The sequence below is a fragment of the Rhinatrema bivittatum genome, chromosome 1 (assembly GCF_901001135.1).
Source record: "Rhinatrema bivittatum chromosome 1, aRhiBiv1.1, whole genome shotgun sequence".
In the NCBI taxonomy this organism is placed as follows: domain Eukaryota; kingdom Metazoa; phylum Chordata; class Amphibia; order Gymnophiona; family Rhinatrematidae; genus Rhinatrema; species Rhinatrema bivittatum.
Genome location: NC_042615.1, coordinates 5,591,344 through 5,609,999, shown reverse-complemented (window position 1 = coordinate 5,609,999; position 18,656 = coordinate 5,591,344). Strand labels below are relative to the sequence as shown.

Sequence of the window (18,656 nt, the reverse complement as noted above, 5' to 3'; positions counted from 1 at the left end):
GCCCAGCTACATTTCCTATCCTATCTGGAATAAGCTTAGTGCGTATTCTCATGATTCTATATTAGCTGGGTATTCCGCTGGATGAGGCAGGGAAGCGTTAGCTGGTCAGGTGGGTTTCTTGGGGGTTAGCATTCTACCAGCACACATAGCATATTTTGTGACAGCCCATAGCAATAGTAGCTCTTGCATGCTGGATTTCTTTTCTCTTCTAGGAGGAGTTGCCTCTGCAAAGACTGGTGTTGTCCAAGTAGGATATTTCATCTAGTGTTCACGAAGTGGCATTATAGCTTGCACAGCATTGGAAAGATCCTGGGTAAGTAACCCTGAAATATTATACACTAGTATCACCCAGTATTCGCTAATACATAAGTTTTTGTTAGAGAAGTTATTTTGTTTGATTTTCTGACTCTTGCAACCTCACAATATACAATAGTTATTACATTTCTTATGGCAAGGTATCCAGATCAAATGCTAGGCAATTTAGGGCTATTCATCTATGTTCTTGAAATGAGCTTAGTGAAACCCTGGCAGCTGAGGTGATTCAGGACTACCATATTCCTATTTGATTATTACTGCATACAGTGCGTCCCACGTAATAAACCCCATATGTTTCGGGATGGAGGTCTCGATAGGCACATGGTGATATTCAGCATATTCCAGAAAGGAGGCAATCACATAGGTTGGTGATATATTGCAGTATCCTCCTGAGGATTGTTAGAGGGATGAGGCTACATCTGGAGCAGTATGCATTCTGGGTAAGATATTAAACAAGAGCATCAGGAGTTGTTAAAGTTCTAGGCAGCCTCAGTGGTTGAAAGATATGGCTGCATCTGGGCTGGTGAGGTGCCCAAGGCAAGTAAGGAGTCACTCCCGTGGGCTTGTGGCAAGGGGTTGACCATGACCCAGAGTGCATGGAATGCAGAATTCCTGAAAGCTGACTGGGTAGAGAATACCAAGTAGCATGGCATTTCTGATCCTATGTTGCATTGGTGGGTGTCAGCGAGATGAGTTGACTGTCAGGTCTTTGGCTTTGATGGCTGGGATTGGCCTGCACCTAACCCAAAGTTGTGTTGGCATGCTTAATGAGTGACACCTACTTTTTTATGGAGCAGGACTGCACTGCTGAGAACTTCGTCTGTAATCAGGATTGAATACAGGGTAACCTGAGGGTCAAGGCTTCAATGGCCCTGTGTCCCCTAATGGCGCTACCTCAAGTCCTGATAGTCCACTCACCTTGGGCTGTTTGCCTGCTTGAGTATGATAAATGCAGGCATTTATGACACTGGCAATATACTGTACCTGTAAAGGCTGATAAGCCAACCTTTGTAGTTTTTGAGAGAATTGTGCTGGTTTGGTGTTTTGGGGTTTATATTTCATGTTAGTTGAGAAATATTTCCTAACAATGTTCCTAGGTTGATCCCTGTGGAGTCTCATATCAATACCACTAGCCCTACAGATTCGTTCGCGTTGGAAAAATGTTAGATTCTCGTGCATTATTAATACCTTTCAGATATTTGAAAGTTAGTACCATACTTCTTCTGCCTCTCCTCCACATATTTAGCTCCTCCTGCCTCATCTCATCGGTCTTCTAGTTAGACCCCTCACTATTTTGTTCGGCTTTCCCTGGATCACTTCCTTTTAGAGCTGAGGTCTCCAGAAGTGAACACAGTACTCCAGCTGAGGCCTCACCAAGGACCTGTACATGAGCATTATCACCTCCTTTTTCCTTCTGATTATGCAGCCCTCTGGCCTTCGCCACTTCCTTGTCATATTGCTTCACTACCTTCAGATCAAGTGTGTCCACTGTTTGAAGGTATGGCTTCCAGAATTAGACAGAATATTCTTGGTGAGATGTCGGCAGTCTGCAGAGAGGCATTATTTTCTGCTGGTTATGCCTCTCTCTCTGCATCCCAGCATCCCTCTAGCTCTGGTCACAGTAATATAGTGACGGACCCAAAAAACAAAGCGGTAGCCGATCCAGTGAGCTGTGTAACAGTGACGACAATAGGAATCGGATGATAACAAGCCCTTTATTAAAATGCCCGACTCTGGCCGAGTTTCGCTCCCTTGCACAGAGCTGCCTCAGGGGCAATTCATTTTACCAGGACTTGATTTGATCAATGCGGAAAATATTGTATTGATTGTGCCTTTGGTGCCGATGTATTCTCAATCAAATAGACTTTCTCTAATCAGCATAATGTTGCTACGTAATAGCTGCTTTGAAGTCAAAACGTTCTGTACATGACAAATTTAAAATGACGAGCCGTATCTTAGCTATTACGTAGCAACATTATGCTGATTAGAGAGAGTCTATTCGATTGAGAACACATCAGCACCAAAGGCACAATCAATACAATATTTTCCGCATTGATCAAATCAAGTCCTGGTAAAATGAATTGCCCCTGAGGCAGCTCTGTGCAAGGGAGCGAAACTCGGCCAGAGTCGGGCATTTTAATAAAGGGCTTGTTATCATCCGATTCCTATTGTCGTCACTGTTACACAGTAATATAGTGACATAATAAATGAGAGCAGGAAAAGACCATCCTGCCCATTCAGTCTGCTAAGGATACTTCCAATCTCAGACCCTGACCGCCTACAAGACTTCTCCTTATCCAAGGCAGCCTTTTTGCCTTTCTTCCATATATTCCACTATCTTTGGTAGGAAAGCAGATACTCAGGATTTCTGATTTTTGGGTAAATCTGAAAAACCCCAATAAAACACTCCCAACGTGGAAACAGGGATTTTTGGTTCTAACTGAAGAAATGAATATCCGCCTGCTTTGTAAATGCTTCAGTGATGCCATCCGGCACAGGAGTAGCGTCCAGGTGACGTCATGGGAGCAGGACCCGCAGGGAGCACAGGCTCTGCTGGCTGAAGGAAGAGTGAGCTGGAGCTAGGAGCAGAGAAAGAGGAATGGAAATGGAAGGGAAGTGAGGAAAGTAGGGGATGATGGAGTGAAAGGCAAGGGCAGGAGAAGTTCGTATTTCCTTCACTGGTGAATCTTTATTAAGTTGTTTGAAGACAGTAAACAGTTGTTTGCATCATAACGACATGGAGGTCCATATTCAGTCACTATTTCGGAAAGCAAGGCTTGCCAGACAAACTTTAATGGTACATTCAGTACTGCAGCTGCCCCATTGAATATGTTCAACTATGGAAAACTTTATCGGGCTAACTTTAGATCAGCTCTATGGCACAATCAGACTTGGCTGGAATATTGGGGCCAGCGGGACAAGTTATCAAGGTAACATAACGCCTGCCTGCAATGTCCCTGGAACACCCCTAATTTATCTGGCTGCATTTTAGCAGGATAAGGTCCTAAATATTTATTTAGCTGGACAGCCAGTGAATAATCTGGCTCAATGCCTGTGACTATGTACCTCAGCATGTTAAATCTTATTACAACGAAAGCAGTATGGATTGGCAAGACCCCACTTCCAGCTCACTTGACAGGTTAGAGCAATTGATGGAGTTCCACTCATCTTTTATGACAAGATAAAGGATCTGTTTTTGGTTTTGTTTTTTTAATAGACTCTGCGTTGTCCTTACAGCCTCAGATGAAAGTGATTATCAAGGCAGCCTTTTTTTCAAATTGAGACTGGTGCATTTGTTGAGATACTTATTGGCTGCTGAGGACTTTTGCACGGTGTTACAAACATTTCTCTTAACTGTTGATTATTATAATTCCTTTTATATAAATTTGATCAAATGCTGCAGCTCACCTTACTGCTGCCTCTTCTGCTCATAGTCACACCAAGCCTGTTTTAAAGCAGCTGCATGGTCTACCTGTTGTGAACTGAATTAATTGTAAGATGCTTACATCCATTTTTAAGGGCAGATGATGAGAAGATCCATCCTGTTTGGCTGACCGCTCTTTAAGCTCTGCTGATAGACTTGTGCTCATTGTGTCATCTTTTAAAGAGAAATGTTTTCATTCTGCCCGTAATAGACCTCTCTCCATCGTGGAGCTTGTACTATAGAAAACTCTTTCACAGGAGCTGCGGGAGACGGAAGATTACAAGCTTCTCATCTTTTTTTTTGGATGGCCTTCTCTTAAAGTTTAATTTCTGTGTGTTTACAGACAGGACTGTATTCACTATCATTGTAGAAGTTTCATCTATTGGAATATGTATTATGCTTCGTTGTAAATCACTTAGAATAGATTTTGCTATTATTGGTGGTAGAGAAAGATTTAAATAAAATATGGGGGGGGGGGTGAGTGAAGGGGGAATGTAATGAGGAAGTGCAATGGGAGAGAACAGGAGACACATTCAGTCACACACACACACCTCCTGCCTCCCCTATCCCCTCATTAATACACACCTCCTGCCTCCCCTATCCCCCTCAATTAATACACACCTCCTGCCTCCCTCACCTCTTCAGCCTCACACACACACACCCCTGCCTCCCCTATCCCTATCCCCCTCATTAATACCACCTCCTGCCTCCCTCACTCTTCAGCCTCACACACACCACACCCTGCCTCCCCTATCCCTATCCCCCTCATTAATACACACCTCCTGCCTCCCTCACTCTTCAGCCTCACACACACACACCCTGCCTCCCCTATCCCTATCCCCCTCATTAATACACACCTCCTGCCTCCCCTATCCCTATCCCCCTCATTAATACACACCTCCTGCCTCCCTCACTCTTCAGCCTCACACACACACACCCTGCCTCCCCTACCCCTATCCCCCTCATTAATACACACCTCCTGCCTCCCCTATCCCCCTTCATTAATACACACCTCCTGCCTCCCCTATCCCTATCCCCCTCATTAATACACACCTCCTGCCTCCCCTATCCCTATCCCCCTCATTAATACACACCTCCTGCCTCCCTATCCCCCTCATTAATACACACCTCCTGCCTCCCCTATCCCCCTCATTAATACACACACCCTGCCTCCCTTATCCCTATCCCCCTCATTAATGCACACCTCCTGCCTCCCCTATCCCTATCCCCCTCATTAATACACACCTCCTGCCTCCCCTATCCCCCTCATTAATACACACCTCCTGCCTCCCCTATCCCCCTCATTAATACACACCTCCTGCCTCCCCTATCCCTATCCCCCTCATTAATACACACCTCCTGCCTCCCCTATCCCTATCCCCCTCATTAATACACACCTCCTGCCTCCCCCTATCCCTATCCCCCTCATTAATACACACCTCCTGCCTCCCCTATCCCTATCCCCCTCATTAATACACACCTCCTGCCTCCCCTATCCCTATCCCCCTCATTAATGCACACCTCCTGCCTCCCCTATCCCTATCCCCCTCATTAATGCACACCTCCTGCCTCCCCTATCCCTATCCCCCTCATTAATGCACACCTCCTGCCTCCCCTATCCCTATCCCCCTCATTAATGCACACCTCCTGCCTCCCCTATCCCTATCCCCCTCATTAATACACACCTCCTGCCTCCCCTATCCCTATCCCTATCCCCCTCATTAATGCACACCTCCTGCCTCCCTATCCCCCTCATTAATGCACCACCTCCTGCATGCCCCTATCCCATATCCCCCTCATTAATGCACACCTCCTGCCTCCCCTATCCCTATACCCCTCATTAATACACACCTCCTGCCTCCCCTATCCCTATCCCCCTCATTAATACACACCTCCTGCCTCCCCTATCCCTATCCCCCTCATTAATACACACCTCCTGCCTCCCCTATCCCTATCCCCCTCATTAATGCACACCTCTGCAGTGCAGGGTATGCTGAATAACTTCTACTGAAGAGAATGGCAGTAGTGACCCGAGGCACGGGGTACACCGCAGGGAATCCTCAATACAGTTCGTATTGTAGAAGTCAGTAGAGGTACTCACAAGAGATGGTTTCCAGAAGAGAGAGACCTGAGAGGCGGGTCAGGTAGCAGGTTCCCTCCGAGGAGCGAAGAGCCCCCAAGGAGCGGGTACTCAGAGTGCCAGATGCCAAGGCCAGAGTCAGGATCAGGAAGTCCTAGGAGGAAGCAGATTCAGCAATGAGGGAACTCCTTGCTGACTCATAGAGGGCAAGGGCCGGTCAGCTTAAGTACAACAGCGAATTGATGACATCAGGAGGGGACACCCCCAAGGTTCCTTCCATGACGCGTACAAAGGACGTCCTTGCACGCGCCTAAGTGATTCCGGATCCAAGATGGTGCTAACCCCCACCGACCTTTCCGGCACTCATGATGCCGGAAAGGTCGGCGGGGGTTAGCAGAGGCTGCCACTCTCCCCAGAATTGAATGCAGAGAAAAGAGGTGAGCATGAGTGGTTGCAGCCATCTGCGACCAGCTGGTGTAACACTTCCTTAACCATATCCTCCAGTAATGAATTCCAGACTTTAAATGTGTATTGAGTGAAAAATATTTTTTTCCGATTTGTTTTGAATGTGCTATTTTCTAGCTTCATGATGTGTCCCCTAGTCTTTGTATTTTTTGAAAGAATAAACAAATGATTCATGTTTACTCATTATGTTCCACTCATGATTTCATAGACCTCTATCATATCCCCCCTCAACCGTCTCTTCTCCAAGCTGAACAGCCCTAACCTCTTCAGCCTTTCCTCATAGGGGAGCTGTTCCATCCCCTTTATCATTTTGGTTGCCCTTCTCTGTACCTTCTCCATCGCAACTATATCTTTTTTGAGATGCGGCGACCAGAATTGTACACAGTATTCAAGGTGCGGTCTCACCATGGAGCGATACAGAGGCATTATGACATTTTCTGTTCTATTAACCATTCCCTTCCTAATAATTCCTAACATTCTGTTTGCTTTTTTGACTGCTGCAGCACACTGAGCCGATGATTTTAAAGCATTATGCACTATGACGCCTAGATCTTTTTCCTGGGTGGTAGCACCTAATATGGAACCTAACATTGTGTAACTACAGCAAGGGTTATTTTTCCCTATATGCATCACCTTGCACTTGTCCACATTAAATTTCATCTGCCATTTTGGATGCCTAATCATCTAGGCTTGCAAGGTCCTCCTGTAATGTATCACAATCTGCTTGTGATTTAACTACTCTGAATAATTGTGTGTTGTCTACAGGATTCTTCCAGAGTTTGCCTTTCCCATATTCTACGTACCCTGCAGATCCCAATATGGGAATGCAGAAATGTATGCTGCTAATTATGGCTGGACCTGTACTCCAGAAACTTGCAGAAATCTGTTTTTAATTTTGTTTCCTTCCAATCAGGATTCAGCAGACAGCACATGGCCCTTCTTCTGTAGCTGTCGGGCTGTGATTTACCTGAATGATTTTGACAGCTTTGCACCTGGCTTTTAATATACAATTAGCAGACTTTGAGAATGATTTCAGTATTTAAATCTTCAGCCAGTCTGTTAGATTGGAAAGCGCACGAAGGCAATCCTTAGAATTAGAATCAGAGCCACAATAACCTGCAGTGGGATCAGTTTGCACCAAGTCTGAGTGCAGAGTCCTGAGCAGACGCTTCTGCTGCTGGACAGCGATGGAGCCGATTACATGCTGTGTGGCACATTAAGAACTAGAAACCCAGAAATCAATGTCTCTCAAAAGAAAAACAGCAGGGACTCACTTTTCAAAAGTGAGCAAACCAAGCTCTCCAGGAGACGGCTGGGGTGAGCATTTATCCCATGCCATTCTGCAGGTATTGCTTGCTAAGAGGGCAAGCACTCAGCGCCTGTGCTTTTTGTGAAATTAGTAATTGCACATTCATCAAGAAATAAAGCATGTGAATGGCCATGACTGGTGCACAATTGCTCAATTACCAAAACATTTACTTTGCACGCCTGTGAAAAGAGTCTCAGTAGTGAGCTATACTGCAGAGTTTTCCAAATGCAGTCCAGCAAACCCTAGGCAGGCCCAATTTAAAGGTGAAACAAGATGTGCAAATTAACCTGGCTCTCTGAATGAATGTCTGAAGATAGCTAGATAAATACATAAATACATACATACATACATAGAAACATATACATAGATACATGCATAGATAGATAGATACATGCATAGATAGATACATGGATACCTACAAATATACATATATATAGATAGATACATGCATAGATAGATACATACGTAGATACCTATATATATATATATATATATATATATATATATATATATATATATATATATATATATATATATATATATATATATATGATAGATACATGCATAGATACATATATGGACAGATACATACATGCATAGATATATGAATATTTTATTTTGTTTATTTATTGAGTTTTTTTATACCGTCATTCGGTTTCGCCATCACAACGGTTTACAAAGTTTTGATGTTTAACAGAATTTCCAAAGATTCATGTGATTGTCAACATAAATATTGTATGCTTTATAAACGTAGATTGTATTTCAAACTATGCAGTTTCAGTTCTGTATGTATTACGTGCTTGCATTGGTTCCAAATGTTTGCATAGGGCCAGTAGGAGTGGAGTAGTATCTGAAAGAGATATATAGATACATGCATAGATAGATACATAGATAGATGCATACATGCACAGATACATACATACATGGATACATGCAAACATATATAGATACATACATACATTAATACATGGAAATATACATACATAGATAAAAACACACATAGATACATACAACGATATGGAGATAAATAGATACTGTGGTTATTTTGATCTGAGTCTCTGCAGAATAGAGGATTTAAAGCTTCAAGGCAGGATTTATTTAGGTGCAGGTTAATCTGTGTCTAGGGAACTACATTTCCCAGGATACCCTGGGGGCGCCCTGTAGGATGATGTCACAGGTGAACAACTGATCAGAGTGGAGCCAGCCCCTTGTAGCTCTAGGCTGATAGGTTCCATAGCATGGAAGGAGGGGACATGCCCAGCCCCGCCCATCTCCCATGGGGCAATTCTCAGAGGAAGAGAAGCCTGAGCCAGATGAACTTTTCAACTGTTGAGATATGTTTGAATTTATGGATGTGCAGGCACCACAAATAACTGCGCAGGCACTCGCTGCACCTGCGCAGGTACCTACCTCCACTTGAGGGGGGATCCAACCCCCTATTCCTCCATGTGTGTTAATCAAAGATGGGCTCGGATGGCTAAAATGCAGCAGTGCTAAGGAATTAAACCCAGTGTGTGTGTTAATTGAAACTCCATTTTGTTGTGTAAAAATGCAATTGTGTTCCTGCAAAAGCTAAGGAATGAAATCCTGGATGTTTGAGCCTAAGCTGGGCTGAGTAGCTGCAGCAAATCCATCCCCAATGTGCTTTAAAATGCTGGGTCTCAGACATTCTTACAGTATGATTTGTATGGTGAGAGCAAGGGCCTAGTAGCTAAGCATGGTCTTTGATTATAAGTCTGATGGATGGCGCAGAGCTTAATCGGGCTAAGGCTGTGCTTTGTAATATATAGAAGCAGAGTATCTGATACCTCTGGTGAAAGAGAAGCTCGTTATGAGGGGCTGAAGGGAAAATGTTATGAGAGAGTCTTCTAGAAAGTACCCTGCATGATTTATGTTTTGGGAAAATGGCTGATTTTGAAGTTCCTGGAATGATGCGATTAAAAGGTGTTTAAAACTAACTTGTGAGACTTACTGGGGCTGAAGGGAAGCAGAAAGCTATCCCACCGGTCCAGGCTCGGGGGAAGGCCTCACTTGTCCCTGCCTTTTCTTTGGAAGAAGGTCTCTGATACCCTGTAGGCCTCGGTTAGCTTCTATTTAGCCGTCATTCCAACTGAAGATCACAGCGGTTACATCATGACATAAATATTTATTTATTTGAAGAATTCTTTTATACCGATATTAGTAGGGACATCATATCGGTTTACATCATAACTAAAGAGAGGAAAATACAATGAACAGGTAGTGGGGAGAGGGCTCACATAGGAACGAGTAAACAGTAAAGATTAGAGCGGAACAAAATGAGGGCTGCTCAAAGGACGATTGAGAGCCGTTAAACAATAACATGAGAGAATGGCAATTGTGACCAAAACTTTGTACAAGGTTCAGTAAGTACTAATAGGGGAGGAGGCCAGGGGGGGGTTAAGGGGGTTATGGGGGGGAGGAAGGGTAAGCTTGTTTGAAAAGCCAGGTTTTAAGATTGGCCCTGAATTTAGAAGTGCAGGTCTCGAGCTGAAGGTTGGGGGGGTAATGAATTCCAGAGTGGGGTCCGGCAATGGAGAGAGCTCGGTCCCTCGTGGAGGTGAGGTGTGCCTTTTTTAGGGAAGGCACATGGAGGGTCCCATTGTTGGAGGCTCTGGTGGAATGGTTGGATCGTATTGGACGGAAGGGCTCATCAAGCCAATTTGAGCTGTGGGAGTGTATGGCTTTGTGGATCACAGTCGGGGTTTTGTAAAGGATGCGCGAAGGGATCGGGAGCCAGTGCAAGTTTTTCAGGATGGGGTGATGTGGTCGTGTTTACGGGTGTTAGAGATAGTTCTCGCTACAGCATTCTGAGAGGTTTTAAGGAGGAGTAGGGGAGACCTAGGAGGAGGGCATTGCAGTAGTCCATTTTTGTTGAGAGGGTGGCTTGAATGACGGTGCGGAAATCATCAGTGTGAAGTAAGGGTTTTAGTTTTTTATCACATTAAGTTTGAAAAAGCCTTCCTTTAGGAGTAGGTTGATGTGTTTTTTTAGGTTCAGTTGTTGGTCAATCTGAACCCCGATGTTTCTTGCACAGGGCTGTGTAAGAAAGGCGTTATAGGCAGGGTCATTTGCAAGTGCGGGTTTGGGGGGTGAGTGTTGTGAGATGAGGAGAAGTTCTGTTTTTGAGGTGTTTAAGGTGAGGTGCAGGTCGGTGAGGAGTGCGTTGATGGAGGCGAGGCAGTTTTTCCAGAAGTCAAGGGCATTGGTCAGGGAATCCTGGATGGGTATGATGATTTGCACGTCGTCTGCATATAGGTAGAATTTGAGGCAGAGATCTGATAGGAGTTGGCAGAGGGGAGTAAGATATATACTGAAGAGGGTGGAGGAGAGGGAGGAGCCCTGGGGAACTCCTTGAGAGAGAGCATAGTGGGTAGATTTGGCATTGCCTATTTTGACTGAGTATTTTCTATTAGCAAGATAGGATGTAAACCATTGGAGTGCAGTGCCAGAGAGGCTGATGCAGGCTAAGCGGGAGAGGAGGCAATTATAGCTTATAGTATCAAAGGCGGCGGAGATGTCCAAGAGGTCCAGGATGTAGGAGTGTCCTTGGTCCATGCCTCTGAGGAGGAAGTCAGAGAGGGAGAGCAGGAGGGTTTCTGTGTTGAGGAGTTTACGAAAGCCGAATTGGGAGGAGTGCAGTATCTTGTCTTCCAGATAGTCTGTTAGTTGGGTGTTAACCACTTTCTCCATGATTTTTGAAATGAAGGGAAGATTGGAGATGGGATGAAAGTTGGCTGGGTCCTTCAGGTCCAGAGAGGGTTTTTTAAGCAAGGCTTTGACAGCTGCATGTTTAAGAGGGTCAGGGACTATGCCAGAGGATAGGGAGCAGTTGATAATGTCAGCTAAAGGTTTAGCAATGGTGTCAAGTATAATAAGGAGGGCTTTGGTAGGAAGAGTGTCAGAGGGGTGGGTGGCCGGTTTGATCTTTTTGAGGATCAAAGCTATTTCAATGGAGGAGGTGAGGTCAAGGGAGTCGAGGGTAGCAGTAGTTAAGCATGGGCTCACGGGTGGGGGATGGGGTCGGGGGTAAATCTGAGGAGTATGTTGGCTATTTTGTTGTGAAAGTAGAGTGCCAGTTCTTTGCATTTACTACTTGCTTCATTGTCGGGGATGACTGGGGGGGGGGGGGGGTTGGCTTGGTGAGATTAGTGACGTAGGAGAAGAGGGCTTTAGGGTTATAGTTGTAATCATGAATTTTCTTGGTGGAGAAATCACATTTGGCATTAAGGGTGGTGGTTCTATAGCAGTGAAGAGCAGATTTGAAGGAAGAGGTTTTTTGGGGAGACAGGTCATTACGCCATGCTCTCTCCTTTTGTCTAAGATTGTTTTTCATATGTTTGAGGTCAGTCATGTACCACGGTTTCTGATTTTTGGCAGAGGGGTTCAACTCACGTGTGGTGATAGGGCATAATTTATTTGCAATGTCAAGTGTGATAGTGCTCCAAGACTTGATCACGGCCTCGGGATCAGTGCAATTAAGGTTGGGCAAGGAATCAGTGAGGGCTGCTATGAGCTCTTCACTAGGGCAGGCTTTTCTGAATGCAATAGAAGTATTGGAGGTGGGATGATTAAATAAGGGTGACCTGATGGAAAGAGAAGTTTTGATAATGGTGTGGTCTGACCAGAGGACAGGGGTACATGTGGGTGTATTAGGGGAGATGATGCAGGAGTTGATGAATAAAAGGTCAAGGGTGTGACCAGCTTTATGAGTGGGGGAGGAGATAATTTGTTTGTATCCCATGTCGTCTAGGGAATTGAGGAAGGCTTCGCAGGAGGAGGAGAGGGGAAGATACGTCAATGTGCAGATTAAAATCTCCTAAAATGATGGCGGGGGCTTCAATGTTGATGTTGTCTGTGATGAATTCAATCAGGGGGGATGGATTGTGTTCTAGGAGACTGGGAGGGGGAAGGAGGGGGAGGGGCATAGACCAGGCAGACCTGTAGTTCGTGTGATTTGTAGAGCCCGATCTCTAATCTGGGGTGGGGGGGGGGGGGGGGGGGTTGATGTTGACAGGTTTGAGCTTTATGTGCTTTTTAACTGCAAGGAGTAGACCTCCACCCCATTTATTAGGTCTCGGGGTGTTGAAGATATCATAGGTATGATTGGGGAGCTGATTGAGGAGGACTATGTCTGAGTCCTTGAGCCAGGTCTCTGTGATGGCGCAGACATTTGGCTTAGTCAGATAGGAGGTCATTGAGGATCATGGTTTTTTTGGGGAGAGATTGGGCATTGAAAAGAATTATAGATAAGGTAGTGAGTCCTATGAATTGAGTAAGTGGGGAGATGAGGATGGGGAGAAGCAACTTATGATGGGCGGGAAAGAAGTGAGGAGTGGGGCGGGGTGTTCAACGGGAGGGGTAGTGTATGTGGGAGATTGAGAAGCTTGCGTGGTTAGCCAAATATAATTGGTACCAATTACATTCACTTGATGGGTTCATATTTCATAAAATTTAGGCGAAAGACACATACACTGACTGAGGTGGCCAGGTGAATGAGAGGATGTGGTTAGTGCAGTTAGTGTAGCTGGGTTTTAAAAAGGTTTGGTTAAGTTCTTGGAGGAGAAGTTCATTAATGGCTATTAATCAAGTTTACTTAGGGAATAGCCACTGCTATTAATTGCATCAGTAGCATGGGATCTTCTTAGTGTTTGGGTAATTGCCAGGTTCTTGTGGCCTGGTTTGGCCTCTATTGGAAACAGGATGCTGGGCTTGTTGGACCCTTGGTCTGACCCAACATTGCAATTTCTTATGTTCTTATGATGAGAAGGGGTAGCAGGGGTGAGGGAGCAGTTATAACAAAAGGTGCTGGAGGGAGGAAGAGAAGGGAGTTTAGAGAAGATGTGTCTGATACATTTATTTGAGGTGGGCTGAAAAGAAAGAGGGGAAGAGTTTAGTTAAGTTCAAATTTCATTTGTCCATGTAGGAGCAAGTGATGATTTCAGAAGGTTAAGTTAGGTTTTAGGCATTTTGACATAACCACGTTTTGAGGTCCAGTCCTTGTTTTTGTATTTGAAAGGGTAAACAATCTTCCTTTATTTACCCATTCCACCCCACTCATGAATTCATAAACCTTTATTATGTGTCTTTTCCAAGCTGAAGAGCTCTCGCCTGCATAGCCTCTCATGGGAACGATGCTCCATGCCTTTTGTCATTTCTGTCATCCTCTGCTGCTCCTTTTCTAATTTTGCTGTGTCTTTCTTGAGATGAGGACACCACAACAGCTCACAGAACTCAAGGTGTGGTCACACCATGGATCAGTACATAGGCAATATGATATTTTCCATTTCATTCTCCATTCCTAATATGTTTTTTTGTTTTTTGACTGTTGCCACACTCTGAGCCAAGGATTTCCATTTATTGTTTACAGGGACTCCAAGATCATTTTCCTGGGTGATGACTCCCATATAGAATCATGTGTCTGTAGTTGGGATTATTTTTCCATGTGTGCATTATTTTGCACTTTTCCACATTAGATTTAATCTGCCATTCAGTTGTCAAGTCTCCTTGTCTCATAAGTTCCTTCTGCAGTTCCTTGACAAACTGAAGAGTAGTAAATCACCTGGACCAGATGGTATACACCCCAGGGTTCTGAAGGAACTAAAAAATGAAATTTAAGGCCTATTAGTAAAAAATTGTAACCTAACATTAAAATCATCCATTGTACCTGAAGACTAGAGGGTGGCTAATGTAACCCCAATATTTAAAAAGGGCTCCATGGGCGATCCAGGAAACTACAGACCAGTTAGCCTGACTTCAGTGCCAGGAAAAATAGTGGAAAGTGTTCCAAACATCAAAATCACAGAACATATAGAAAGACATGGTTTAATGGAACAAAGTCAGCATGGCTTTACCCAGGGCAAGTCTTGCCTCAGAAATCTGCTTCACTTTTTTGAAAGAGTTAATAAATATGTAGATAAAGGTGAACCGGTAGATGTAGTGTATTTGGATATTCAGAAGGTGTTTGACAAAGTTCCTCATGAGAGGCTTCTAGGAAAAAGTTAAAAATCATGGGATAGGTGGTGATGTCCTTTTGTGGATTACAAATTGGCTATAAGACAGGAAACAGAGAGGAAGATTAAATGGACAATTTTCTCAGTGAAAGGGAGTGGGCAGTGGAGTGCCTCAGGGATCTGTATTGGGACCCATACTTTTCAATATATTTATAAATGATCTGGAAAGAAATATGATGAGTGAGGTAATCAAATTTGCAGATGACACACAATTGTTCAGAGTAGTTTAATCACAAGCAGATTGTGATAAATTGAAGGAAGACTTTCTGAGACTGGAAAATTGGGCATCCAAATGGCAGATGAAATTTAATGTGGATAAGTGCAAGGTGATGCATATAGGGAAAAATAACCCATGCTATAGTTGCACAATGTTAGGTTCCATATTAGGAGCTACCACCCAAGAAAGAGATTTATTTATTTTATTTATTTATTTAAGGATTTATATACCGGAGGTTCCTGTATAATATACATATCACCCCGGCTTACAATGAACAGTAACTATCGCTTCAAGTTAGCGGTTTACAATGAACATAGTTCATTGTAAACCGCTAACTTGAGATCTAGGCTCGATCTCACTATGACACCTAGATCTCGCTAACTCGAGATCTAGGCGTCATAGTGGATAATACTTTAAAATCGTCTGTTCAGTGTGCTGTGGCAGTCAAAAAAGCAAACAGAATTTTGGGAATTATTAGGAAGGGAATGGTGAATAGGACGGAAAATGTCATAATGCCTCTGTAGCGCTCCATGGTGAGACCACACCTGGAATAATGTGTACAATTCTGGTCGCCGCATCTCAAAAAAGATATAATTGCGATGGAGAAGGTACAGAGAAGGGCAACCAAAATGATAAGGGGAATGGAACAGCTCCCCTATGAGGAAAGACTAAAGAGGTTAGGACTTTTCAGCTTGGAGAAGAGACAACTGAGGGGGGGATATGATAGAGGTGTTTAAAATCATGAGAGGTCTAGAACGGGTAGATGTGAATCGGTTATTTACGCTTTCGGATAGTAGAAAGACTAGGGGGTACTCCATGAAGTTAGCATGGGGCACATTTAAAACTAATCGGAGAAAGTTCTTTTTTACTCAACTCACAATTAAACTCTGGAATTTGTTGCCAGAGGATGTGGTTAGTGCAGTTAGTATAGCTGTGTTTAAAAAAGGATTGGATAAGTTCTTGGAGGAGAAGTCCATTACCTGCTATTAAGTTCACTTAGAGAATAGCCACTGCCATTAGCAATGGTTACATGGAATAGACTTAGTTTTTGGGTACTTGCCAGGTTCTTATGGCCTGGATTGGCCACTGTTGGAAACAGGATGCTGGGCTTGATGGACCCTTGGTCTGACCCAGTATGGCATGTTCTAATGTTCCTGCAATCCTCTGCTCTTTAACAACTTTAAATCATTTTGTGTTATCTGCACATTTGATCACCTCACTCATCGCTCCCTTTACCAGATCATTTATTAACATTAAAGAGCAGAATTTTCCCTCACCATATCTTTTATTCAACTTATAAACCCTGCCATCCCATTAAAGAAAATAGTCCTTCACCCCCTACATTCATACCATCCAAACACAAACATGCACACAATCATCTTATCCTATCCCCTCATTACCTGTAATTCATTTTGGTAAATTCCAAATTGGAGAATCACCCACCTCTGTAAGTCTAGTTCCATCATCAATCAGTAAGGAATCAGAAACGTTGCCAAGTAATTACATAATCCTCTGAAACGTTTTGTGTTAGGTAGCACAGACCGTACCTTTCCATTTGCTTGATAGTGACATCCGTTCACATCATACTAAGTAAGAGGGAGAATTTTCAGTGATCCATTCCATTAGCAACATTTGCGTGCCAGCAAAACATCTATTGTAATAAAACAATATTGCCCCTTAGTCATTTGAGGAAATACCGTCATCCGATCTCCTCATCTCCCAATAACAGAATGTTTTCCCTTAATGCTAATGTTACCAGAACGCATATAGGCAGAAAATTCTCTCTTGCAAAAGGACAGAATTTTTGTGACAAGTGAGAACCCACCTCTATTTTACATTTGTGATTTATCATCATTTTCTACCTGTGCCATTTTATGTAAGTGATTCCGATCTACTTGACAGTGTTAAAGTATTTTATATTGCATTTCTTTATAATTTACTGCAATTGGAAGTCTAGGAACCTCTCGGATTAATACACGAAGGGCCAGATTTTCAAAGGATTACGAGCGTAAATCCTCCTGTGCGTGCCGATCTCTCGCTCTCAGGCCATCGGCTGTACTAATAAAAATGGCACAGATGGCCCTTTGCCCTTACCATGTGACAGGGTATCCGTGCCATTGGCCGGCCCCTGTCACATGGTAGGAGCCTGTGAGGGAGTCAGTTGGACTATTAGATGATCAAGGGGTAAAAGGAGCACTTAGGGATGTCATAGCCATAGCAGAGAGACTAAACAAATTATTTGCTTCTGTATTCACTGAGGAAGATGTAAGAGAGATACCAATGCCAGAAATTATATTCAAAGGTGATGATTCATTGAAACTGAAACAAATCTCAGTGAACCTGTAAGATGCACTAGGGCAAATTGACAAACTAAAGAGTAGCAAATCACCTGGACCAGATGGTATACATCCCAGAGTGCTGAAAGAATTGCGAAATGAAATTGTGAACCTGCTATTAGTTTACAAATTTCCAACTATATCATCTATTGTACCTGAAGACTGAAGGGTTGCTAATGGAAGGCCAATTTTAAAAAGGGATCAAGAGGTAATCCAGGAAACTACAGACCAGTGAGTATGACGTCTGTGCCAGTCAAAATGGTAGAAATGCCAGGAAACCTGCTCTCTGGGTGCAATATACCAACTTAGATACCCATGTAAGTTATCATTAAATTTAATAATGATACCTACTAGTGATGTGAACCGGAATCGGAACCGATGGACGGCCGGCGCCATCTTTAAAAATGGCTCGGGCCATCCAGTGCTCCTACCATGTGACAGGGGCTGGCCAATGGCACGGATACCCTGTCACACGGAAAGGGCAAAGGGCCATCTGCGCCATTTTTATTAGTGGCAGCCGACGGCCCAAGAGCGGGAGATCGCTCCCGGGACCACCAGGTAATTTAAAACATTTTTTTTGGGGGGGGGGGGGTCGGGAGGGTGGAAGAAGCTAAGGGGAGATGTTTTAAAGGGTCGAGGTAGGTTTAGGGATGGTTTTTGTTTGCCGTTTTTCCCGCCCTCCCCCCAAACGATAAGAGAACCCCATGAACAATTTTGTGGGGTTTTCCAATCTGTTTCGGGGAGCCCCCGATTTCTGACTACTTTGAAAATATCATACGATATTTTCAGTCGTGAGAAATATGATTCACATCCCTAATACCTAAGAACATAAGAAAATGCCATACTGGGTCAGACCAAGGGTCCATCAAGCCCAGCATCCTGTTTCCAACAGTGGCCAATCCAGGCCATAAGAACCTGGCAAGTACCCAAAAACTAAGTCTATTCCATGTAACCATTGCTAATGTCTGTGGCTATTCTCTAAGTGAACTTAATAGCAGGTAATGGACTTCTCCTCCAAGAACTTATCCAATCCTTTTTTAAACACAGCTACACTAACTGCACTAACCACATTCTCTGGCAACAAATTCCAGAGTTAATTGTGCATTGAGTAAAAAAGAACTTTCTCAGATTAGTTTTAAATGTGCCCCATGCTAACTTCATGGAGTGCCCCCTAGTCTTTCTACTATCTGAAAGAGTAAATAACCGATTCACATCTACCCGTTCTAGACTTCTCATGATTTTAAACACCTCTATCATATCCCCCCTCAATCGTCTACATATTCCTTATTCCGGAACAACTTAAACTGTGGGTGAGCTCCCAGAGAAGGCTGCTGACTGTATCGTCACCGACCAAAAGTCCTATTACTTCGTGATGAATAAATGGGTAAATTGTAGCAGGCTAATGGCCTTTGCTTTTGTTTGTTATTCCTGGTTAATCATATTTTCCAGCAATGGTTCCCTATTTTCTGTTTCTCCTCC

The 18,656-nt window shown here is 43.7% G+C and overlaps 1 long non-coding RNA gene across 1 annotated transcript in view; it reads left to right on the top strand.

Moving 5' to 3' along the window:
* Positions 1–208: 208 nt before the first annotated feature.
* Positions 209–18,656, top strand: part of LOC115075611 — a 40,850-nt gene continuing 22,402 nt past the window's right edge. The window contains exon 1 of the long non-coding RNA XR_003852611.1: positions 209–313. This is a non-coding gene — a long non-coding RNA (uncharacterized LOC115075611). The remainder of the gene's footprint in view (positions 314–18,656) is intronic.